This window comes from Cupressus sempervirens, chromosome 5 (genome assembly GCF_028749045.1).
Source record: "Cupressus sempervirens isolate cs-2001-9-10 chromosome 5, ASM2874904v1, whole genome shotgun sequence".
NCBI classification, from domain to species: Eukaryota; Viridiplantae; Streptophyta; class Pinopsida; order Cupressales; family Cupressaceae; genus Cupressus; species Cupressus sempervirens.
This window is the reverse complement of record NC_143122.1, coordinates 1,045,798,370-1,045,807,619: the sequence shown is the minus strand read 5'-3', so window position 1 is coordinate 1,045,807,619 and position 9,250 is coordinate 1,045,798,370.

Sequence of the window (9,250 nt, the reverse complement as noted above, 5' to 3'; positions counted from 1 at the left end):
ATGTCGAGTAGTTTGATAATTATAAACTCAATCATATGGATTAGATAGATGTCTATTTAGTTCTTCTTCTCAAGAAAAGTTAGACGAAGAGACAAAGTCATTTTGCTTCCTCTTATTGTATCTTCATAAGTCCACGGCTTCAGACTTTTCAAATTTTGGAATTTTAAAAACTTCACATTCTCATGAAGATCATATATTGTAATCCCTATATAAACTATTGTAAAAAATCAAATGTAAGAAGGGGGGGGGGGGGGCTTTTTGGCATACAGTCAGAGAGCTAGAGTAGGGAAAGGGAAAATTGTTGATGTATCAAACTTAATATTGCAGAGCCAATAAAGAGGATTTCATGTCAATAGTTTTCTGTTTCATTTAATTAGTCGTTGCTTCTATGTGTCTTTCTTTTTCTGAATTACAGAAGGAGAGAAAAGATGTTTTATTCTTTTGTCATGAGTATATGAATTAACCACAGTAAGAAGTGCTTTGGGGTACTTAGAGAAAGATTCATTAGAAGTCTTTAATCATCTCATTAATTTTTTCTGTTAGTATTTGTTGTAGGTTAATTAAATGCTGAGTATATGGATTCATAAGAATTGTGAGTTCTATTGCTTGGTTTATAGATTAGAAAGTTTTTCTTGCTTGGATTAAGTCTTGTTTAGGCTTAATTCAGTTTGCCTCTTCTACTCTTGGGTTAAGAGCATACCCCATGTTAGTTTAGGAGAGAAACATAATTCCTTGAACATTATTCACACAGGGAGTTGTACCTTAATTTAGAGGGAAACTAGTTATTCTCATAAATAGTTTCCCAACTGTTGTGTAAAGTTGTTCTTCATTACAAATTGGGCAAATTAAAAGGAGAATCAGAGGAAGAACAATCTGTTTACCAACAGAAGACTATGAAGGAATAAAAGTGTTTGTGAAGCATAGAAAAAAGGATGGAGGAAAGAACAAAAGGTTTGGTCATTTGAGAAATTCTCCTACTATCATTAAAAAGAAGAAGGATATGACATGAAGTCAAGTTTGATATTTATGTAGGGTTTGTTTCAAGCTTTTTGAAGATTTGATTAAAAATCTAGAAATAAAAAGACATTTAGAATTATCTAAAAGAAAGAGTAAGGTGTGTCAAATTCTTGATTTCAATAGGAAAAGCTGGTAGAGTTTAGGAAGAGAAGACAAATAAGTTAGAAGAAGAATTAGTGATGGCAAAGAAAGAAAATGCAAGATTATTGTGTGAAAAAATATTTTGCAAAAGGAATTGGTAAAAGTAAGAAATGAAATGGGAGAAGAAAAGTCTAAATTGTTAAATGAAATTAGTGTCTACATAGAGGAAATTGAAGAGTTGGAAAATAAGTGAAGAATTGGAAAATAGGTTAAAATTTGTGGAAGAAGTAGTTAATTGGTAGGTGAAGAAATACATTGCAAACTTAGAGAGAAAAATAAAGAATTAGAAGAAAAGTTAAATTTGTTTGATGATGCTGAGGAAAAAAACAAAGTTTTAGAAGATAATGTGAAGAAATTTGGAAGAGGAAAATAATATGTTAAAGAAAAAATTGACTACTCTGAAACAAGAGAAAGAATGTTTGAATGTGAAACCATTTGTATGTGATGTATCTTATGACAAAAATGATTTGAGTGAATATAGGATTGAGAAATATGATTTTTTTGAAGTTGTTTGCAAAAAAAAGTGTAATGATGAACATGAAAATTGTATTGATAGAACTTCTAGCTATTATAATGACAATATTGATTTAAAGATTATGGAAAGAATGGGTTTCAAAGGTAAAGGTCTAGGAAAGGATGGAAAAGGATTAATGAATTCAATTGAGACTATTGTTAGGCCAAAATATGTAGGTCTTGGATATAATGCAAGTAGTGGAAAGATAAATAAGGTTTAAGAGAATTAATTGAAGGCATAAAGATTGTGAAATGTTCACACTATAACAAGAAAGGGCATACAAAGGATAGATGTTTGGATATACATCCTTGTAATATTTGTGGATTGAAAAATCATTTTGATAAGACATGTTGAAATAAAGAGTGCAATAAAGATTTTATGGCAGGTTGTGTAAAAATGGATTGTGGATGGATCTATTGATCGAGTTGGTAGAAGATTATAGGTATGATCAAAAGTCTATTTAAGTACAAGTGTTCAATTGTATATAATGATATAGATCTTTCAAAGATTGAATGTTCAAGGAGGATAAACAATGGTTTGAGTAAATCTTAGTCATTATGTAGCATCCATAGAAAGTGATTTTGTAGGAAGTTTAAGTTTATTATTTTGAAGAATTAAATTAAATTTTTTTAAGGACTATTGATATGATTTAGGATCTATAAATTTTATGACTTAATCCCAACAATCAGATATACTTTCTTGGTCCGTGCAGTAAATGGGAGGCTATGTATTTAAAATTGTTGAATTTACAAAGAAGAAGAATCTAGGACTAATACAGAGGAATTTTAATCAATTACATAAAGTTAATTTAATGCTTTTAATGAATAAAATTAAAGTAATTGAAATTCAATAAAGAAAAACACATAATCAACTAACAGAAAAGAAATGAGAGATAAGAGGCACAACACAATTTGATCTCAGAGTTCACCTTATTAGGACTACATCTCTGGGTCCTGCTCCAACTAGTGGACCATTTCGATTAACTCCAAAAATCAATTACAATGTGTTATAGAATCAACCCCTTCAAATACATCAGCATTACTCTACTCTGATGTACAAGAATGAAAAATATGTCCTCTAATAAATATTCTCTCTCCTCCTCAGCACTTAGTTATCCTTCTGGTTCCTCTAAAAAATTGAACAATCTGAATAATTTTCATAATCTCGACGCCCTAGAAAGGGCCTCCTACCCCCTTTTTATAAATTTTTCCCCCTAAAATAGGCTAAAAAAATAATAATTAATAATTGCCCCTTTAACAAAATACAACTTTGAAATAACCTCTTGGCCATTTTTCATTTCTAGGGTTAAAAAAATTAACAAAATAACAAAAAAAAGTACATTTATTATAAGGTACCAATTTTAGTTCATAGTTAAATATAAACTTTCCCTTATATGTTAAATTCCAATGATGGTGTGGTGGTGGGAAGACTTTTTAAAGGTTAGCTGGTCGAAGGTTCCAACCCCACTGGCGGCCTTCTACCAAAGATAGGCTGGTGGTTTCAAGTTAAATAGAAACTTGCTAAGTTTAATGTTAACCACCCACTAACAGTGTAATGGCCATTGGCCGTGTCTTGGGGGCTAGTGATTGGAGGTTCAAACCCCACTAACCACCATTTGCTAACTTGTTGCCACATCAACTTTGCTGAGACCACCACGTGGACCTTCTCAGTTTTGACATGAGTAACAATTTTTACCTGCCACAGTGTCAAATTGACATATACCACATGCCCTCTTTTCACTGGATGATGATGATGATGTTGTACATGCCACGTGTCCACTTTAGACTGGTTTCCATGTGTCCACATCACTAGTTTTGTCACATCAACATGATGGCATCATCAATAAAGGTCAATCTTAGTCAACTAAACTTTGGCTGAGCATAACTTTTGCATCTAGGCTCCATTTTTGATGAAATGAATGTCATCAAAAAGTTCTTGATGAAACCTTTGATTTGGTGCTGACTTTGACCAGTTTGGAGAGTTCCAAATTTCACCTTCCTAGTGGCCTTTGACCCATAGTTTGACCAACCTTTGAATGGCCATAACTTGAGCATACGAACTCTATTTGTTTCCATTCAAGTTTGCTAGATATAGGATTTTGAGAACTTCAACATGGTATTGATTATTGGAGTTTTGAAGATACTTCAAATTTTAGTGAAAATATCCTTTGGATGAAGCCTCCCCACTAAAAAGAAGCTTTCAGACCTTCACAAGTTTATTTTACATAAAATGAAAATGAGGGCATGTTTACCTCACTTGTCCAATATCACCTATACAAACTACTAGAATTTTGAATATTTGAACCATCACACACATTATGAAGAATGAAATAGCATTGCTAATACAATCGACCATATATCCACCAGTGTTCATTGTTACATCCATCACCCACATAGTACCAACTTGTAGAAATAGAAACAACAAAACTGATATAATTGATGAAATGGAAACATTATCAACATTTTGGACCTCTTGTACAAAAACATCATTAAAAAATGAACCTTTCAAATCATCTTTTACCATCATGGGCTAAAGACTTGATTATGCTTGCATATGATCCTCACTAGCTACTACAGACATGAGAGTCAATTTATTACTTGCATTTACAATCATTTTCAAATGTCCTATGTTTATAATGGATCATGCATTCTTCATGCAATGAGCTCTTATAATGTATTCAATTCCATCCTTAAACAAGTGATACTTGTTATGTTCCCTGTAGAATATAGCTTTCCTATCATATAAATATGGGCCACCCAACACAATCCCATAGATATCAAGTGTAACCACATCAAATTCAACCTCATCTATGAACTAAGATGTTATTGAAAATCTTAACTTACATTGTTTAGTGACTCACAATCTGTTATCATTGTACACCTAGCTTAATGGATAAGGTCTCTTATGTGGCTTAGTTTCCAATCCCAACTATTTAACAACTTCTTCTAAAATTAAATTAACTTGGGACCCACTGTCTATCAATGTGTTGATTTTAGTGTTCTTTGAAATAACCCTTATATGGAAAAGTTCACTCCTTTTACTATCTTTAAGAACAACATGACTTTTGGAAGTGGAAGCATACAAAACATTAGTAGTAGAATCATCAAAAGCTTTACCTTTCAAACCCACAACTGATATTGTTGTCTCATCACTAGAATCTAATCTAAGATCTTGAACAACTATAGACTTTTTCTTACCCTTTTGATCCTTTTTAAACCACTTTGTTTTCAACTCTGGATGCAATTTCCAACAATTTTTTTCTGCATGTCCTTTCTTCTAACAATGTGAACAAGTAGTCTTTTCACCTTCCTCTTTCTTCATTGTGGCTACTTTCTTGCCCTCCTTGTGTCCTTCAGGAGAAGGAACAAATTCCTTCTTTGAATTGAAATTTGTGTTTCCTCCACCTACTTCAATATGGGTTGCTTGAGCACATACTTCATCAAACTTAGAAGGACTAAACATCAATATTTTATGTTTTAAATATGAACGCATTCCACCTATATACTTTAATAAAGTATCTTGTGTGTAAAGAGGAATTCCAAGAGTTAATTCATTCTTTCTAGAATTATCCAATTTTTTTGCATCCAATTTGCCAATATATATAGGCAAATCAAACTTTACATCAAGCTTTAACAAAGGTGTCTTCACATGTTTCTTTTTAGAAGAAGTAATCAACTTAGAAGAAGAAGAGGATGAAGAAGATGGAGATGGAGGATCAAGACGGTCACTACCACCTCCTACTCCTTTTCCTTTGTCATCTTTTGATGAAGATTTAGCTTCTTCTTTCTTCCCAGCCTTTTCCACCGTTCTCAACTATCATTTATGCCTCTCTTGGAGAAGAATGTCCACCAAAGCCTTCAAGTCCACAAAAACTCTTTGAAAGGCTTCTACATCCAACTCAAGAAGATTCTATTCAAATGTCATGACTAACCAAGGAAAAGTCTTTTTTCCAATTTCTGGATTGAACTTTTCATGTTCACCTTCTCCTTATTTCAATCTCAACCTAGTTAACATTCACCACCTACAATTTCTCTACAAAATAAGCTCTAATACCAAACTTGATCTGATTTAGGATCTATAAATTTTATGAATTAATCCCAACAATTAGATATACTTTCCTGATCCATATAGTACATGTGTGGCTATGTATTTAAAACTATTGAATATATAAAGAAGAAGAATCTAGGACTGATACAGAGGATTTCTAACTTATTACATAAAGTTAATTTAATGCTTGTACTGAAGAAAATTAAAGCAATTGAAATGCGAGAAAGAAAAACACATAATCAAATGTTAGAAAAGAAATGAGAGATAAGAGGCACAACACAATTTAATCTTAGAGTTCACCCTGATAGAACTGCATCTTCGGGTCCTGCTCCAATTTGTGGACCATTCCAATTAACTCTAAAAATTAATTATAATGTGTTATAGAATCAACCCCTTCAAATACATCAATATTACTCTACTCTAATGTATAGGACTAAAAAAATGTCCTCTAACAAATATTCTCTCTCCTCCTTAGCACTTAGTCATCCTTCTGGTTCCTCTCAAAAATTGAACAATCTGAATAATTTTCATAATCTCCATGCCCTAGAAAAGGCCTCCTACCCCCTTTTTATACAATTTTCCCCCCTAAAATAGGCTAAAATAATAATAATTAATAATAGCTCCTTTAACAAAATACATTTTCGAAATAACCCCTTGGCCATTTTTCATTTTTGGCCTTTCACTATTTTTGGGGTTAAAAAAATTAACAAAATAACAAAAAAAAACCCATATATAATAAGGTGGTGGTTTTAGTTCATAGTTAAATAGATAGGGCAGTGGTTTCAAGTTAAATAGAAACTTGCTAAGTTTAATGTTAACTGCCATTGTTGATGTAATGACCATCGACCGTGTCTTAGGGGTTGGTGGATGGAGGTTCAAACCCCATTGACCACCATTTACTGACTTGTCGCAACATCAACTTTGCTAAGACTGCCATGTGGACCTTCCCACGTGTAACATTTTTTACCCGCCACAGTGTCAAATTGACATATGGCATGTGTCCTCTTTTCATTAGATGAGGATGATGTTGTACATGCCATGCGTCCACTTCACTAGTTTTGCCATGTTAGCATGATGACATCAACAATCAAGGTCAATTTTAGTCAACTGAACTTTGGCTGAGCATAACTTTTACATATAGGCTCTATTTTTGACGAAACAAACATTGTCAAAAATATCTTGACGAGACCTTCAATTTGGTGCTAACTTTGACCCATTTGGGGAGTTCCAAATTTCACCTTCTTGATGGCCTTTGACCCATGGTTTGACCACCCTTTGACTAGCCATAACTTGAGCATACAGACTCCATTTTTGTCCATTCAAGTTGCATTGGATTCAAAATTTTGAGGACTTCAACATGGTATTGATTATTGAAGTTTTAAAGATACTTCAAATTTTAGTGAAAATATCCTCCGGATCAACTACCATAGTAGTTGCACAAAGGCATTAGCAGATATGAAGATTATTGGAAAATGGCATTTTGGCATCAGGCAAAATAAATAATTTGAATAGTCAATAATGTAAGAAAAAGGAAAACAATAGGCAAAAGAAAAGAGAATTTGAAAGCCTGAACATTATGATTAGAGGTTTCAAAGACTACAGGCCTAGATGTGGACATGAGAAATAGGAAAAAGAAAATAATAATCATGGCACATTGGAATATGTATGTAAAAACATTTGAGGTTGAAATTAAGGGGGAGTGTTGGAATGTAATTTCTAGAAAATAATAATAATGGCACATTGGAATATGTATGTAAAAACATTTGAGGTTGAAATTAAGGGGGAGTGTTGAAATGTAAAGGCATAATAGAGGATTCTAGAAATTTCTAGATTACTAAATAGGGTTAGGTTCTAGAAGACATTTATGTTTAGATAATTCTAGATAATTCTATTTTTCTTATGTTGGCTAATTTAGATGTTTCAAGAGACAATCAAATACCTCTATAAAAGAGGCACAATGCAATGTTTTATGATCAGGGCAATGAAAACATTTTATAATTTCTATAATTGCCTATACTATGTATTTTGTGTTTAATTATTATTGTGAATCCAATCCATCCACTTCCCATCATTAACAACATTGATGGTGATGACTAACTATGCAATGAATGGTGAAAAATTGTGAAGGTAATGCATTGTTCCCACTCCTCCTTCCATGAAGAACTTGACACTACCTTTACTTATACAATGGAGTAATGACCACTAAAAGGTTTCCAAAATATGTTAATGGGTGGGAGCTATAGATAGACTAAGTATTGATAAAATCATACTTAACCATGCATGGAAGAAGTCAAAATCACTTCATTAAAGAAGATATGTTGAATATGAACATCTATCATAGAAATTGATTACATAGTATCAAATTTCATTTTGGGTTTGAATGTGGCTAGTGCAATACATAATGGACACAACACATTATTTAAATTATGAATCAATTATATGCTATTTGTAATGCTTAAATTAAGGATTGAGCTTCTAATCTTATTTTCTTCTTTTAGGTATCTTTTGAAGAGCATTAGGGTTTGTTTGGTTATAAGCATAAAAATTGAGAACATGAATGTATATTGGGAATAAGAATGATTATTTAAATAACAACTATTTTTTGGAATGGACATAAGCTCATTTTAGGAGAAAACTAGGAATATGGATTCCTATTCCCTATTCTAATTAACAAACCAAACATGAAATTGAAAACATATTCCTAATTTCCTATTCCTATTTCATCAACCAAATAGGCCCTTAGAGAATTACCAATCACTATTTGAACATATTGTTTCTTTTCTCAACTTTGATAGACATATGATGCAGTTGAGGGTGATGTAACACTTACCCCAAATTAGAGTGAAATTATGGATTTTACACAACCATACACAAAAATGGGTTTAGTAATGGTGGCTTCCACTACCATAAAGGAGGAAGCCAATAATGCTTAATAATTTCCTACAATTATTTACTTCAGCACTATGGGCTACAATGATGGTCTTTCTTATATATATTGGGCTAGTGGTGTGGTTCATTGAACATAAAATAAAACCTAATTTCAATGGAAGTCCTTTAACCCAATTGATCACTTTATTTTGGTATCACATCTATCCTTTTTTCATCACTTATTTTTTTTATTTCTCTATATTTATATTTAGTTGTCAATACAACTTAATTTCATTTTACTTCTTTTAGGATTGTGTTCTTACCTATGTTTTATGTCTATAATGAGCATTTCCTTTATACTCAGTTTTTACACTTAGAGGAAGCTAAAAAACGTGTGCTATTTTTTAGTTATAAAAAACACACAATAAACATTTTTTTTTTCTATTTAGTGTTTAAGATTGAAGAAGATGAAAGAACACACTAGGTTTTTACTTGACAACTACATAACTAAGTACACAACTACAAACTTGTCAATGTAGTTCTTAAGAACTTCATTCATTAGCCTCATGAATGTGTTAGAAGAATTTTTAAATCAAAATGGCATAAGTATGCACTCATACAACCCTTTAGTGGTCTTCAATGTTTTTTTTCCATTCATCTCCC